General features: G+C 48.6%; 1 pseudogene across 1 annotated transcript in view; it reads left to right on the top strand.

Annotated features, from left to right (window-relative positions):
- Positions 1–1,455: 1,455 nt before the first annotated feature.
- Positions 1,456–17,837, top strand: part of LOC125518670 (protein decapping 5-like) — a 95,381-nt pseudogene continuing 78,999 nt past the window's right edge. Inside the window, exon 1 of the transcript XR_015609839.1 lies at positions 1,456–1,579. The product of XR_015609839.1 is annotated as a protein decapping 5-like (transcript). The remainder of the gene's footprint in view (positions 1,580–17,837) is intronic.

The raw sequence follows: 17,837 nt of genomic DNA, 5'->3' as shown, positions 1-17,837 counted from the left end.
TCTACCCTCGAAACATATAGAGAAACAAAAAAAAGGCATCTAAATGTGGTTTTTTGCTTGTCTTTTGGTGACACTAATTGTCCTATTTCTTTTTAATTTGTCAATGTGTATTTTGATTGGATTGCAAAAATTACGGGCATAAACACATGTCTCATGAACATTCACACTTTCTTTGAATTTTTTGAAACATAAAAATCAACCTTTTTATACATGAGAGTACCAAGGCCTCCTTTGGTTCATATTTTTTTTGAGCATCAGTACAGACACAAACGCTCATATACACGCGCATACACTCACCGCTATAAACGCATACACGCACACCCTACCCCTATGAGCACCTCCGAGAGACTGAGCCGGCATATCATCTTGAGATTTACGAAGTCACCGTAGACGCCTCGTCGTCGACGGGAACGTCTCCTCCCGCTGAAAGCGCATCGCCGGAAATCCTGAAATAAATTCAGAAATAATGCGAGCACCAGGATTTGCACCCTGGTGGGTTGGGGATACCACTGTCCGCCTAACCATCTCAACCACAGATTGGTTCGCCTCCTTTGGTTCATATGATAGGAATGGAATAAATAAATTATAGAAAATAAAATGGCATGTATCTTGATTCCTACAGGGAAAACGATGTCATTTCATTCATAGGGTAAGAAAAGTTTCCATTAGATCTTACCCTTTTTTTCTTCCTTTGAAATGCGAAAGATAGGAATCAATCCTACGACAGGAACCCACAAACCTATATAATTCCTATAGAATTTTTTTTATTTTAGAGCCATTTGATTTGTAGAAATCAATTCCTATTTTCATGTAGGATTGGTTTCTCTCCTTCATATTTAAGAAATTTTTAGCTCAGATCCAATATATTAATGAAAAAAATCCTATCGTATGAAAAACTAAGATACGTGCAGCTTCAGTTCCTACAACTTTTTTATTGCCATGCTATTTCCTACCCTATGAACAAAAGAAGACCTTAAATAAAAAAACTTCTTGCAAGAATCCTATCATATATAATTCATACAAAATTCCTAATATTCAAAGTTCCCAAGATTGGGAGCATTAGACATTCTGCCTGCTACAGGACTCCACTAGATTGCGGGCCCTTCTAAAAAAACTAGATTGCGGGCCCGTGGTGTCAGATTTAGTGAGTCCACGCTCCTCATGCCACATGAATCTGCCATTATGCTGCCACTACCTATCCATTGGATCTATCGTACATGGACCGTCCGTGCTAAACACTTGTCACTGCCATATGGGCCCAAGAATCGTAATCATCAGTAGGCCCTACCTGTAGTGGACAGCCAACAGGTAGCATAATCTTCCATGAAAGAGACGAGGGGAGAGCGATTAGCTAAGGCTTTAAAAAAGAAGAGGGGGAATAACCGGAAAAAATAACGTGGAAAAACATAGCGAACTCAGAGTGGGGGATTGGATCCCTAGGCGAGGCCGGCGGCGATGGCGGCAGCTTCGGAGATGTACATTGGGAGCGTGATAAGCCTCATGTCGAAGAGCAAGATCCGGTACGAGGGCGTCCTGTACACCATCAACACCGAGGAGTCCAGCATCGGGCTCAGGAATGGTGGGTGTCCCGCATCCCTTCCGTCGTTACCCTCCTTCGCTTCCTGGTCGGTCGCAATTTGTGGAGCGAGTACGCAGTGCCCCACGATGTTGTTGAATTGTCGTAGATTTTAGTTTATTTTCATTTCCTTTGCTCAACTTTGTGTTGCCGGTGGTGCGAAATTTTAGTCCCCCTTTTGCAGGATTTATGTCGAAGTTGGGATTTAGGTTTTATTCCTACATCTTTTCAATTTCCAAACAAAAGCATTCTATCAATTATCTTCTAGTGAATTATTAGGTGGCGTTGGGGAAGGCGAATTCAAATTCATGAAGTTGGTGATTAGTTGAAGATTTGTTACTTATCTCTTTGTTTCCTTGTGCTTAGTAAAAGTTCATCATCTTCGGCATAGCCTAGCACAATTACTTTAGTTCAACAGCGAGTCTGACTTAAATGTGGGGTGGGGGATTGTTCACAGTGATCCCGTAGTCAAGCTGTGGCGCCCCCATTCAATCGTACACTAATCATACACGCAAACGTGTACTATCAAGATTAGGGACTCACGGGAAGATATCACAACACAACTCTACAAATAAAATAAGTCATACAAGCATCATATTACAAGTCAGGGGCCTCGAGGGCTCGAATACAAGAGCTCAGTCATAGACGAGTCAGCGGAAGCAACAATATCTGAGTACATACATAGGTAAACAAGTTGCCATAAGATGGCTGGCACAAACTGGGATACATATTGAAAGAGGCGCAAACCTCCTGCTTGGGATCCTCCTAAACTACTCCTGGTTGTCGTCAGCGGCTTGCATGTAGTAGTAGGCACCTCCAGAGTAGTAGGAGTCATCGTCGACGGTGGCGTCTGGCTCTTGGACTCCAAAGTCTGGGCACAACAACCGGGTATAGAAAGGGGAAAAGGGGGAGAAAAGCAACCGCGAGTACTCATCCAAATTACTCGCAAGCAAGGAGCTACACTGCATATGTGGACTGAACTGCAGAATGCCGGAATAAGAGGGGGATAGCTAGTCCTGTCGAAGACTACGCTTCTAGCAACCTCCATCTTGCAGCATGTAGAAGAGAGTAGATGGTAAGTTCACCAAGTAACATCGCATAGCATAATCCTAACCGATGATCCTCCCCTCGTCGCCCTGTGAGAGAGCTATCACCGGTTGTATCTGGCACTTGGAAGGATGTGTTTTATTAAGTATCCGGTTCTAGTTGTCATAAGGTCAAGGTACAACTCCAAGTCGTCTTGTTACCGAAGATCACGGCTATTCGAATAGATTAACTTCCCTGCAAGGGTGCACCACATTTCCCAACACGCTTGATCCCCTTTGTCCGGACACACTTTTCTGGGTCATGCCCGGCCTTAGAAGATCAACATGTCGCAGCCCTACCTAGGCACAACAGAGAGGTCGGCACGCCGGTCTAAATCCTATGGCGCAGGGGTCTGGGCCCATCGCCCATTGCACACCTGCACGTTGCGAGGGCGGCCGGTGAGCAGACCTAGCAACCTCCATTTCCAAGGAAGTTGCGTTACGCGGTCCAACCCGGAGCACGGCGCTCAGTCGCTGACGTCACGAAGGCTTCAGCTGATACCACGACGTCGAGTGCCCATAACCGTTCCCGCGTGGTTGGTTAGTGCGTATAGGCCAGTGGCCAGACTCAGATCAAATACCAAGATCTCGTTAAGCGTGTTATTTAGAAGTAACCGCAGACGCCGACCAGGGCCAGGCCACCTCTCTCCTAGGTGGTCTCAACCTGCCTTGTCGCTCCGCCACAAAGATCCACCCAGAGGACCGTCGGGACAAAGGGCCTTTCAGCCCCCAATCTGTGAATCACTCGCGGGTACTCTACGAGCCGACCCGTATTTAGTCATCACATGTATCATGTATAAAATATATAATATATACCCGTGATCACCTCCCTAGTGGTCACGACCCGATAGTATATCATGGAAGACGGACAAGAATGTAGGGTCACTGATGATAAACTAGCATCCTATACTAGGCATTTAGGATTGCAGGTAAGGTATCAACGACTGTAGCAACAATGACAGGCTATGCAACAGAATAGGATTAACCAAAAGCAGTAACATGCTACACTACTCTAATGCAAGCAGTAAAGAGAAGAATAGTCGATATCTGGTGATCAAGGGGGGGGGCTTGCCTGGTTGCTCTGGCAAGTAGGGGTCGTCAACAACGTAGTCGACCGGGGCACCAGCAGTGGCGTCAGTCTCGTAGTCTACCGGAGAGAAGAGGGGGAAGAAACAATGAATACAATGCAAACAGATGCATATCGATGCATGACATGACAAGTAACGGTGCTAGGTGTGCCCTAACGCAGTAGGAGGTGATACCGACGAAGGGGGAAAACATCCGGGAAAGTATCCCCGGTGTTTCGCGTTTTTGGACAAATGAATCGGAGGGGGGAAGTTGCGTGTTTGCTATGCTAGGGATGTGTGGCGGACGAACGGGCTATGAATCCGGATTCGTCTCTTCATTCTGAGCAAGTTTCATGTACAAAGTTTTTCCATCCGAGCTACGGTTTATTTTATATTAATTTTAAAAGATTTAAATCATTTTGAGGATTTATTTAATTATTTTAAATAAATATTATCCAGAATAGTGTTTGTTGGCGTCATCATGACGTCAGCATGATGTCAGCAGTCAACTATGACCGTTGACCGGTCAAACTAACGTGTGGGTCCTGCATGTCATACACTGCTAACTAATTAACCAATTTAATTAGTTTAATTAATAGATTAGTTAGGTTAGGTAATTGATTAGGTTAATTAAACATGATTAATTAAGTTAATTAATCGATTTTTAATTAATTCTTTTTTTAAATGTCCTCGGCAGTGGGTCCCGTTCGGCAGTGGCCTAGAGGGGGCCTAGCGGGCGCTGGGGACGGGCATGCGGGCATAGCCACAGCCCGCCCGTTAGCGATGCGAGGCCGGGGCCATCGGCAGCGGGGGCAGGAGGGGGGCTCGGCGAACGGCGGTGAGCAAGGAGGGGCCGGCGAGGCGCGGCGTGGCCGGTAGAGGCACGAGGCACGGCGAGCCACGGGAGCAGTGGGGCGCCGGTGGTCATGGCCACGGTCGTAGGCAACGGCGGGCGTCGCCAGGGCGTGCAGCAAGAAGGCCAAGAGCGGGGCCGGCGACGAGCGGGCGCGGTGGAAGTGGCCAGCGCGGTGGCGGCGGGCACGCGGCGGTTGCAGCAGCCGGCAGCAGCAGCAGTGGCGGCACGGTCGGGCCGGCAAGCTAGCCAGGGGCTCCGGTGACAGGGGCCATCCCAAGCGCGCGCGTGAGGGCGAGGTAGGGCACGGGCCAGTGGTGGACGGCGCCACGGGGAGGGAGAAGGGGCCGGGGTGTGGTGAGCGGCAATGACGGACTAGCAACAGGGGACAAGGCTACGGGCGGTTGCGGGTGTGCACGCATAGGCACGTGCAGGGGGCGCAGCTCGACGCGTGTATGGGGTGGTGTGCGCGTGTGTGCTGTGGACGGCGCCGACAACAGAGGAAAAGGAAGGGAGCTCATGGCGGGTCGCAGGGAACGGGGTAGTGGGGCATGGGGAGGACGACGAGGACGACGGCGTCGGAGACGGGGAGGTAGTCCGATGAGGTGGTCCTCCAGGGGGTGCCGATGCGACATCGACGAGGTGGCTGTGATAACCCACAAGTATAGAGGATCACAACAGTTTTCGAGGGTAGAGTATTCAACCCAAATTTATTGATTCGACACAAGGGGAGCTAAAGAATATTCTCACGTATTAGTAGCTGAGTTGTCAATTCAACCACACGTGGAAACTTAATATCTGCAGTAAAGTGTTTAGTAGCAAAGTAATATGATAGTAGTAGTAACGATAGTAAAAGGTAATGATAGCAAACGTAATGTTTTTGGTATTTTTTAGTGGTTGTAACAATAGCAACGGAAAAGTAAATAAGCAAAGAACAATATATGGGAAGCTCGTAGGCAATGGATCGGTGATAGAGAATTATGCCAGATGCGGTTCATCATGTAACAGTCATAACATAGGGTGACACAGAACTAGCTCCAATTCATCAATGTAATGTAGGCATGTATTCCGAATATAGTCATATGTGCTTATGGAAAAGAACTTGCACGACATCTTTTGTCCTACCCTCCCGTGGCAGCGGGGTCCTAATGGAAACTAAGGGATATTAAGGCCTCCTTTTAATAAAGTACCAGACCAAAGTATTAACACATAGTGAATACATGAACTCCTCAAACTACGTTCATCACCGAGAGTGGTCCCGATTATTGTCACTTCGGGGTTGCCGGATCATAACACATAGTAGGTGACTATAGACTCGCAAGATAGGATCAAGAACTCTCATATATTGATGAAAACATAATAGGTTCAGATCTGAAATCATGGCACTCGGGCCCTAGTGACAAGCATTAAGCATAGCAAAGTCATAGCAACATCAATCTCAGAACATAATGGATACTAGGGATCAAACCCTAACAAAACTAACTCGATTACATGATAAATCTCATCCAACCCATCACCGTCCAGCAAGCCTACGGTGGAATTACTCACGCACGGCGGTGAGCATCACGAAATTGGTGATGGAGGAAGGTTGATGATGACGATGGCGACGGATTCCCCTCTCCGGAGCCCCGAACGGACTCCAGATCAGCCCTCCCGAGAGGTTTTAGGTCTTGGCGGCGGCTCCGTATCATAAAACGTGATGAATCCTTCTCTCTAATTTTTTTCTCCCCGAAAGCAAATATATAGAGTTGGAGTTGAGGTCGGAGGAGCTCCAGGGGGCCCATGAGGTAGGGGGCGCGTCCAAGGGGCAGGCGCGCCCCCATCCTCGTGGCTAGGGTGTGGGCCCCCTGGTCTTCATCTTTTGCAAGGACTTTTTATTATTTCCAAAAAGACGTTCCGTGAAGTTTCAGGTCATTCCGAGAAATTTTGTTTCTGACATAAATAACACCATGGCAATTCTGCTGAAAACAGCGTCACTCCGGGTTAGTTCCATTCAAATCATGCAAGTTAGAGTCCAAAACAAGGGCAAACGTGTTTGGAAAAGTAGATACGACGGAGACGTATCAACTCTCCCAAGCTTAAACCTTTGCTTGTCCTCAAACAATTCAGTTGACAAACTGAAAGTGATAAAGAAAAACTTTTACAAACTATGTTTGCTCCTGTTGTCGTAAATATGTAAAGCCAGCATTCAAGTTTTCAGCAAAGATTATGAACTAACCATATTCACAATAACGCTTAGGTCTCATGTTTACTCATATCAATGGCATAATCAACTAGCGAGCAATAATAATAAATCTCGGATGACAACACTTTCTCAAAACAATCATAATATGGTATAATAAGATGGTATCTCGCTAGCCCTTTCTGAGACTGCAAAACATAAATGCAGAGCACCTTTAAAGATCAAGAACTTACTAGACATTGTAATTGTAACGCCTGGATAATCATGCTACAGTAGTCCCACTTAACGATGCCACGTCACCTCTCTCATTGTAGTTAATCTCGGGTTAGTTCAAAACCGATTCAAATTCAAATTTAAAATAAAGTTAAATAATAAAAGTTTTCAAAAGTTAAAACAAAAATGTTCGAGCGGTGCAATAATTTGCATATGTAATTATGGTGTAATAAACACATTTTTATAAAGTGCCTAAGTATTTTAAAATGAATTAAAACAGAAAAGAAAATAAATAAAAAGAAAAACTAAAACTAAAACAAAAAAAGAAAAGGGGAACAAAGCCCCCCCGGCCATTTGTGGCCCAGCTGGCCAGCCCAACTGGGCAAAGGGCCAACCAGGCTGGCCCAACCGGCCACTCCCCTCCATAACCCCCCACCCACTACCTAGACCCCGACCGACACACCCCCACTCCCCCCCTCCCGCAAAAATATCTCCCCCCTCTCCCCCGACTGGATCGGGATCAAGGGAGGAGACCGCCGCCGCCGCTCAGACCCCCTCGCCGGCCTGCCTCCCGCTCCGCCGCGTCGTCTCCATCCTCCTCCTCACGCCCCGCTGCCCCCGTCCCTATGATTCCCCCGTGAGGCCCCCTCCTCCTCTCTCCCCCGCACGTGCCCGCACCGGCCGCGCTCACCATGCGCCCGCGCTGCCCCGTGCCCGTGCAAGCGCCGTGGCCGCGCCCTCTTCCCCCCCACGGCTCCCTCGCCCCGCGCTCGTCCCACGCCTGCTGCCGCTCTGCACAGCTGTTGCCGCTCGAGCTGCCCCCCTCCCTGCGCGCACAGCTCGCCTCCGCCGCATGCAGCTCGCGCGTGCGCGTCCCTGACGCGGCCGCGCCCGCCCTGCTGCCGCCTTTCCTCGACCGCCTCCGCCTTGCCCGCAGCCTCGGCTGCTAGCACAGCCGCCGCCGCCCGAGCTCCCACTCACGGCCACCACGGCCCCTGCCGCTCCCCACCGCGCGGCCTCACGCACGCGCTAGCACCGTCCCATCGCCGCGCGCCGCTCCCCAGCTCCCCACGTCGTGAGCTCCTGCCCCTCGCCTGGCCTCCACTCGCCGGTGGCCGCGCTTGGGTCCTACGCCCGCGCCCTGGCTACTCTGGCGCTCGCCCCGCCCTGCCCTTGCTGTCCGCCACCACCGCCCGTCGCAGCGCTCGCGACCCCTAGACGCGTGCCTGCCTCATTGAAGTGCCCCACCTGCTGGTCGTCGCTCTGCTCGGCGCCGCCTCCTCTGCCGCGCCACCGCGGCCCCTCCCATCTCCGGCCGCTGCAGGCCCTACCCCGCTGCGCCATGCTCGCTGGCGGCGCGCCTTGGCCGCGGCCACGCCTCGGGCGTGTGCGCGTGAGCCCTGGAGGGTCCGTCCCGCCCCGCCGCCCATTACGTCCGCCCGTTAAGGCTCCCCTCTGGGCCACAGACAAGTGGGGCCCAGCCCCTAAAACGTTTTTATAAAATAAAAGAAAAAGAAATAAAAATAAATTAATAATTAATTAATTAATTAATCATGTTTAAATTAATCTAAGTAATTATTTAATTTAATTAAATAGTAATTAATTAGCTAAACCCTAATTAAAATAAGCAGTGTATGACATGCGGGACCCACCTGTCAGGTTGACCAGGTCAACTACTGACGTCATGCTAACGTCAGCAAACACTATTCTGGATAATGTTGAATTAGAATAATTAAATAAATCCTAAAAATGATTTAATTCTTTCAAAATTAATAAAAAATAAACCGTAGCTCGGATGGAAAAACTTTGTACATGAAAGTTGCTCAGAACGATGAGACGAATCCGGATACGCAACCCGTTCGTCCGCCACGCATCCCTAGCATAGCGAACATGCAACTTTTCCCCTCTGGTTCATCTGTCCAAAAATGCGAAACACCGGGGATATTTTCCCGGATGTTTCCCCCCTTCACCAGTACCACCTCTTACCGCGTTAGGGCACCCCTAGCACCGCTACTTGTCATGTCATGCATCACTATGCATCTGTTTGCTTAATATTTATTGTTTCTTTCCCCCTCTTCTCTCGCAAGACACCGAGATCGACGCCGCTGCTTCCCAGTACGACTACGGTGTTGACGACCCCTCTCTCTTGCCAGAGCAACCAGGCAAGCCCCTCCTTGATCACCAGATATCGCCTACTCTTCTCTCTACTGCTTGCATTAGAGTAGTGTAGCATGCTACTTCTTTCCGTTAATCCTATTCTGATGCATAGCCTGTCATTGTTGCTACAGTTGTTGATACCTTACCTGCAATCCTAAATGCTTAGTATAGGATGCTAGTTTATCATCAGTGGCCCTACATTCTTGTCTGTCTGCCATGCTATACTATCGGGCCGTGATCATGTCGGGTGTTGATCACGGGTATATACTATACCCACTACACATGATATATGTTGTGCCTAAAGTCGGGTCGGCTCGTTGAGTACCCGCGGTGATTCACGAATTGGGGGCTGGAAGGACATACTTTCCCGACGGCCCTCAGTGTGGATCTTTGTGGCGAAGCGACAGGCCAGGTTGAGACCACCCAGGTGAGAGGTGGGCCTGGCCCTGGTCGGCGTTCGCGGTTACTTCAAGATAACACGCTTAACGAGATCTTGGTATTTGATTTTAGTCTGGCTACTGGACTATACGCACTAACCAACCACGCGGGAACGGTTATGGGCACTCGACGTCGTGGTATCAGCTGAAGCCTTCGTGACGTCAGCGACTGAGCGGCGTGCTCCGGGTTGGACCGCGTAACGCAACTTCCTTGGAAATGGAGGTTGCTAGGTCTGCTCACCGGCCGCCCTCGCAACGTGCAGGTGTGCAATGGGCGATGGGCCCAGACCCCTGCACCATAGGATTTAGACCGGCGTGCCGACCTCTCTGTTGTGCCTAGGTAGGGCTGCGACATGTTGATCTTCTAAGGCCGGGCATGACCCAGAAAAGTGTGTCCGGACAAAGGGGATCAAGCGTGTTGGGAAATGTGGTGCACCCTTGCAGGGAAGTTAATCTATTCGAATAGCCGTGATCTTCGGTAACAAGACGACTTGGAGTTGTACCTTGACCTTATGACAACTAGAACCGGATACTTAATAAAACACATCCTTCCAAGTGCCAGATACAACCGGTGATCGCTCTCTCACAGGGCGACGAGGGGAGGATCATCGGTTAGGATTATGCTATGCGATGTTACTTGGTGAACTTACCATCTACTCTCTTCTACATGCTGCAAGATGGAGGTTGCTAGAAGCGTAGTCTTCGACAGGACTAGCTATCCCCCTCTTATTCCGGCATTCTGCAGTTCAGTCCACATATGATACCCCCTTTTCCATTTGATACCAATGCATACATTTGTAGTGTAGCTCCTTGCTTGCGAGTACTTTGGATGAGTACTCATGGTTGCTTTTCTCCCTCTTTTCCCCTTTCTATACCCGATTGCTGCGACCAGGCGATGGAGCCCAGGAGCCAGACGCCACTGTCGATGACGACTACTACCACTCGGGAGGTGCCTACTACTATGTCCACCCCGCTGATGATGACCAGGAGTAGTTTAGGAGGATCCCGCAGGAGGCCCGTGCCTCTTTCGATCTGTATCCCAATTTGTGCTAGCCTTCTTAAGGCAAACTTGTTTACTTATGTCTGTACTCAGATATTGTTGCTTCCGCTGACTCGTCTATGATCGAGCTCTTGTATTCGAGCCCTCGAGGCCCCTGGCTTGTAATATGATGCTTGTATGACTTATTTTTATTTGTAGAGTTGTGTTGTGATATCTTCCCGTGAGTCCCTGATCTTGATCGTACACGTTTGCGTGTATGATTAGTGTACGATTGAATCGGGGGCGTCACAAGTTCGTATCAGAGCCGACTGCCTGTAGGAATCCCCCTTCCACACTCCTTGGCCGAAGTTGAGTCTAGACATTGCAAAAACTTTTACTAACATGGCTGTGTGCCTTACGGGCCCACGTCGCCATCTGGGTGGTATAATGATCTTTTACTCCTCGATCCTTACTCTAGGACTCTGAACTCTCTTCTACTCGGGTTAAACGATTTTACTAACTTTAACATTAGGATCCCGTGACCACCTTCACCCCAAAGTTGGATAAGCCCTAGTTATTCCTTAGAGTAGTACATTCAACTTTATCCACACTGTCATTTGACTCCTTTGAAACACCCTTGTTTTCAGATGGAGCCCACGAGACAGGTTGTGCACCACACGACGGCCATTGGTGCCTCGGGATCACCTGCTGTGTTGGTTGAGATGATGACCTATCTGGGTTATCGCTGGCACCCTGAGTACACCGTCTACGAGGAGTACCAGGACTTCAACCAGGAGCGGTACCGTGCCATCGTCCACCTCTACTCTCGGGAGTATGACTCCACTACCGTGCTGCACACTGCTCATGGTGTTGGAGTGACTATCGACATGGCAGTCCACGATGCTGCTTATGCTGCTCTAACATGGCTTCGTGGCGAGTACCGGGAGTTGGACACCTCCCCCTTCAGGCACATTGCTATCGCATCCGATGTTGGTGCGGAGGGATACTACACTGCTGCCTACTCTACTGTCACCCGAGAGCCCTTCTACCATCAGAACCTGGTTCTGCATGCTGATGGGCTGGATAGAGCTAACCGAGCTCTTCACCACGAGTTGTACACCGCCCGTCAGCACCTGTACCATGCTCTGACGCTGTTGCACTACCCCTCTGTCTGATCTGGTGATCCGCCGTGTTCTGCTATCTACCCTACCAGGACCGTGATGCCCCAGGGTGTCGGCTGGCCGGATGTGGGAGGCTACTCTCCCGCACTTGGTCCTCTCCTACCACCTGCGTGTCGGGTTCCGCACCAGAGTATCCGCTGACCCCAGGCTACTCACGTAGAGGACTTCCCTTCGCGTCACTACCAGCTGTCAGGCTACACCTACCTCCATAGTTCCTCCTGGGACTGATGTAGGCTTGCTTGTTAGTGTTAGATGCATTCACTGCGAGCCTGCGTGCCGCCTATGATGTTCTTAGGCTATGTACTGAACTCTGTGTATCGAATTCTATGCATGATCTCTTCTGTAAGATATGCCAACTACTAAGTAGTATCTATCGTGTTCCTTTCATTATGTATGTTTCATCATGAATGATTCTTGTCCTTGCAAATTCTCAATACTGAACTACCCTTGTTATATATTAGCAGGATGGTTAGACCAGGTGGTCGTGGTCGTGGTGGCCATGCCCCACCACCGCCTGAGTACATGGCTGGTATGATCCAACAGTTCGAGCTGAACCGCCAATTCATGGAAAATATGATGGCTCAGTTTCCTCGCCCCAATACGGACCAGCAGCCAGCCCAAGTGACTCTGCAGGATTTCATGCGCCTCAACCCAACTGTGTATCGCAGATCAACTCAGCCTCTGCATGATGATGACTGGCTCCGTGACATCACCTATGAGATGGAGTCTGCTGATGTAGCCCCTGCCAGCTATGTCACATTAGCTTCCTTCTTCCTGAAAGGACCCGCTGCTCAATGTGTTGGAAATATGCCCTAGAGGCAATAATAAAAGCATTATTATTATATTTCCTTGTTCATGATAATTGTCTTTATTCATGCTATAATTGTGTTATCCGGAAATCGTAATACATGTGTGAATAATAGACACCAGCATGTCCCTAGTAAGCCTCTAGTTGACTAGCTCGTTGATCAACAGATAGTCATGGTTTCCTTTCTATGGACATTGGATGTCATTGATAACGAGATCACATCATTAGGAGAATGATGTGATGGACAAGACCCAATCCTAAACATAGCATAAGATCGTATAGTTCGTTTGCTAGAGTTTTCCAATGTCAAGTATCTTTTCCTTAGACCATGAGATCGTGTAACTCCCGAATACCGTAGGAGTGCTTTGGGTGTGCCAAACGTCACAACGTAACTGGGTGACTATAAAGGTATACTACGGGTATCTCCGAAAGTGTCTGTTGGGTTGACACGGATCAAGACTGGGATTTGTCACTCCGTATGACGGAGAGGTATCACTCGGCCCACTCGGTAATGCATCATCATAATGAGCTCAAAGTGACCAAGTGTCTGATCACGGGATCATGCATTACGGTACGAGTAAAGTGACTTGCCGGTAACGAGATTGAACGAGGTATTGGGATACCGACGATCAGATCTCGGGCAAGTAACATACCGATTGACAAAGGGAATTGTATACGGGATTGATTGAATCCTCGACATCGTGGTTCATCCGATGAGATCATCGAGGAGCATGTGGGAGCCAACATGGGTATCCAGATCCCGCTGTTGGTTATTAACCGGAGAGCGATCTCGGTCATGTCTACATGTCTCCCGAACCCGTAGGGTCTACACACTTAAGGTTCAGTGATGCTAGGGTTGTAGGGATATGTATATGCAGTAACCCGAATGTTGTTCGGAGTCCCGGATGAGATCCCGGACGTCACGAGGAGTTCCGGAATGGTCCGGAGGTAAAGAATTATATATAGGAAGTGCTATTTCGGGCACCGGGACAAGTTTCGGGGTCACCGGTATTGTACCGGGACCACCGGAAGGGTCCCGGGGGTCCACCGGGTGGGGCCACCTGCCCCGGGGGGCCACATGGGCTGTAGGGGTGTGCGCCTTGGCCTACATGGGCCAAGGGCACCAGCCCCAAGAGGCCCATGCGCCTAGGGTTCAAGAAGGGAAGAGTCCCAAAGGGGGAAGGCACCTCCTAGGTGCCTTGGGGAGGAGGGATTCCTCCCTTGGCCGCACCCCCCTAGGAGATTGGATCTCCTAGGGCGGCGCCCCCCCTTGGACTCCCTATATATAGTGGGGAAAGGAGGGCCTCTCACCCCACGCCTTTGGTGCCTCCCTCTCCCTCTCCAACACATCCTCCTCCTCCATAGTGCTTGGCGAAGCCCTGCCGGAGTACTGCAGCTCCACCACCACCACGCCGTCGTGCTGCTGCTGGAGCCATCTTCCTCAACCTCTCCTTCCTCCTTGCTGGATCAAGAAGAAGGAGACTTCACGCTGACCGTACGTGTGTTGAACACGGAGGTGCCGTCCGTTCGGCGCTAGGATCTCCGGTGATTTGGATCACGTCGAGTACGCCTTCCTCATCCCCGTTCTTTGAACGCTTCCGCGCCTGATCTACAAAGGTATGTAGATGCAATCTGATCACTCGTTGCTAGATGAACTCATAGATGGATCTTGGTGAAACCGTAGGAAAATTTTTATTTTCTGCAACGTTCCCCATCAGTGGCATCATGAGCTAGGTCTATGCGTAGTTCTCTTGCACGAGTAGAACACAATTTGTTGTGGGAGTAGATGTTGTCAACTTTCTTGCCGCTACTAGTCTTATCTTGCTTCAGCGGTATTGTGGGATGAAGCGGCCCGGACCAACCTTACACGTACGCTTACGTGAGACCGGTTCCACCGACTAACATGCACAAGTTGCATAAGGTGGCTGGCGGGTGTCTGTCTCTCCCACTTTAGTTGGAGCGGATTCGATGAAAAGGGTCCTTATGAAGGGTACATAGAAGTTGACAAATCACGTTGTGGCTTTCACGTAGGTAAGAAAACGTTCTTACTAGAACCCTATTTCAGCCACGTAAAACTTGCAACAACAATTAGAAGACGTCTAACTTGTTTTTGCAGCAAGTGCTTTGTGATATGATATGGCCAAAGTTGTGATGAATGATGAATGATATATATGTGATGTATGAGATGTTCATGCTATTGTAATAGGAATCACGACTTGCATGTCGATGAGTATGACAACCGGCAGGAGCCATAGGAGTTGTCTTTATTTTTTGTATGACCTGCGTGTCATTGAGAAACGCCATGTAAATTACTTTACTTTATTGCTAAACGCGTTAGCCATAGTAGTAGAAGTAATAGTTCGCGAGCAACTTCATGGAGACACGATGATGGAGATCATGATGATGGAGATCATGGTGTCATGCCGGTGACAAGATGATCATGGAGCCCCAAGATGGAGAGCAAAGGAGCTATGTGATATTGGCCATATCATGTCACTATTATTATTTGATTGCATGTGATGTTTATCATGTTTTGCATCTTGTTTACTTAGAACGACGGTAGTAAATAAGATGATCCCTCATAATAATTTCAAGAAAGTGTTCCCCATAACTGTGCACCGTTGCGATAGTACGTTGTTTCGAAGCACCACGTGATGATCGGGTGTTAGATTCTAACGTTCACATACAACGGGTGTAAGACAGATTTACACATGCAAACACTTAGGTTGACTTGACGAGCCTAGCATGTACAGACATGGCCTCGGAACACAGAAGACCGAAAGGTCGAGCATGAGTCGTATAGAAGATACGATCAACATGAAGATGTTCACCGATGTTGACTAGTCCGTCTCACGTGATGATCGGACACGGCCTAGTTAACTCGGATCATGTTATACTTAGATTACAGGAGGGATGTTTATCTAAGTGGGAGTTCATTGAATAATTTGATTAGATGAACTTAATTATCATGAACTTAGTCTAAAATTTTACAATATGTCTTGTAGATCAAATGGCCAATGTAGTCCTCAACTTCAACGCGTTCCTAGAGAAAACCAAGCTGAAAGACGATGGCAGCAACTACACGGACTGGGTCCGGAACCTGAGGATCATCCTCATAGCTGCCAAGAAAGATTATGTCCTACAAGCACCGCTAGGTGACGCACCTGTTCTCCCTGTAGAACTAGACGTTATGAACGCTTGGCAGGCACGTACCGATGACTACTCCCTCGTTCAGTGCGGCATGCTTTACAGCTTAGAGCCGGGGCTCCAAAAGCGTTTTGAGAGACATGGAGCATATGAGATGTTTGAAGAGCTGAAAATGGTTTTTCAAGCTCATGCCCGGGTCGAGAGATATGAAGTCTCCGACAAATTCTTCAGCTGTAAGATGGAGGAAAACAGTTCTGTCAGTGAGCACATACTCACTATGTCTGGGTTACATAACCGCTTGACTCAGGTGGGAGTTAATCTCCCGGATGACGCGGTCATTGACAGAATCCTCCAGTCGCTTCCACCGAGCTACAAGAGCTTTGTGATGAACTTCAATATGCAGGGGATGGAAAAGACCATTCCCGAATTATTTGCAATGCTGAAATCAGCAGAGGTAGAAGTCAAAAAGGAACATCAAGTGTTGATGGTGAATAAAACCACTAAGTTCAAGAAGGGCAAGGGAAAGAAAGCTTTCAAGAAGGACGGCAAGGGAGTTGCCGCGCCCGGCAAGCAAGCTGCCGGGAAGAAGCCAAAGAATGGACCCAAGCCCGAGACTGGGTGCTTTTATTGCAAGGAAAGTGGTCACTGGAAGCGGAACTGCCCCAAATACTTAGCGGACAAGAAGGCCGACAAAACAAAAGGTATATGTGATATACATGTAATTGATGTGTACCTTACCAGTACTCACAGTAGCTCCTGGGTATTTGATACCGGTGCGGTTGCTCACATTTGTAACTCAAAACAGGAGCTGCGGAATAAGCGGAGACTGGCGAAGGACGAGGTGACGATGCGCGTCGGGAATGGTTCCAAGGTCAATGTGATCGCCGTCGGCACCTACCTCTACATTTACCTTCGGGATTAGTTTTAAACCTTAATAATTGTTATTTAGTGCCAGCTTTGAGCATGAACATTGTATCAGGATCTTGTTTAATTCGAGATGGCTACTCATTTAAATCCGAGAATAATGGTTGTTCTGTTTATATGAGAGTATGTTTTATGGTCATGCTCCGATGGTGAATGGTTTATTCTTAATGAATCTCGAGCGTAATGCTACACATGTTCATAGTGTGAGTACCAAAAGATGTAAGATTGATAATGATAGTCCCACATACTTGTGGCACTGCCGCCTTGGTCACATAGGTGTCAAACGCATGAAGAAGCTCCATGCTGATGGACTTTTAGAGTCTCTTGATTACGAATCATTTGACACGTGCGAACCATGCCTCATGGGTAAAATGACCAAGACTCCGTTCTCAGGAACAATGGAGCGAGCAACCAACTTATTGGAAATCATACATACTGATGTGTGCGGTCCAATGAGTGTTGAGGCTCACGGTGGCTATCGTTATGTTCTCACCCTCACTGATGACTTGAGTAGATATGGGTATGTCTACTTAATGAAACACAAGTCTGAAACCTTTGAAAAGTTCAAGGAATTTCAGAGTGAGGTTGAGAATCAACGTGACGGGAAAATCAAGTTCCTGCGATCAGATCGCGGAGGAGAATACTTGAGTCACGAGTTTGGCACGCACTTAAGAAAATGTGGAATAGTTTCACAACTCACGCCGCCTGGAACACCTCAGCGTAATGGTGTGTTCGAACATCGTAATCGCACTCTATTAGATATGGTGCGATCTATGATGTCTCTTGCCGATTTACCGCTTTCTTTTTGGGGCTATGCTTTAGAGACTGCCGCATTCACTTTAAATAGGGCTCCGTCGAAATCCGTTGAGACGACACCGTATGAATTATGTTTTGGGAAGAAACATAAGCTGTCGTTTCTAAAAGTTTGGGGATGCGATGCTTATGTCAAGAAACTTCAACCTGAAAAGCTCGAACCCAAGTCGGAAAAATGCGTCTTCATAGGATACCCTAAAGAAACTATTGGGTATACCTTCTACCTCAGATCCGAAGGCAAGATCTTTGTTGCCAAGAATGGATCCTTTCTAGAGAAGGAGTTTCTCTCGAAAGAAGTAAGTGGGAGGAAAGTAGACCTTGATGAAGTATTACCTCTTGAACCGGAAAATGGCGCAACTCAAGAAAATGTTCCTGAGGTGCCTGCACCGACTAGAGAGGAAGTTAATGATAATGA

This window comes from Triticum urartu, chromosome 7A (genome assembly GCF_056163025.1).
Source record: "Triticum urartu cultivar PI428250 chromosome 7A, HENAU_Tu73, whole genome shotgun sequence".
Classification (NCBI taxonomy): domain Eukaryota; kingdom Viridiplantae; phylum Streptophyta; class Magnoliopsida; order Poales; family Poaceae; genus Triticum; species Triticum urartu.
Note: the sequence above shows the minus strand (reverse complement) of the source record. Positions and strands in the feature narration are given on the sequence as shown.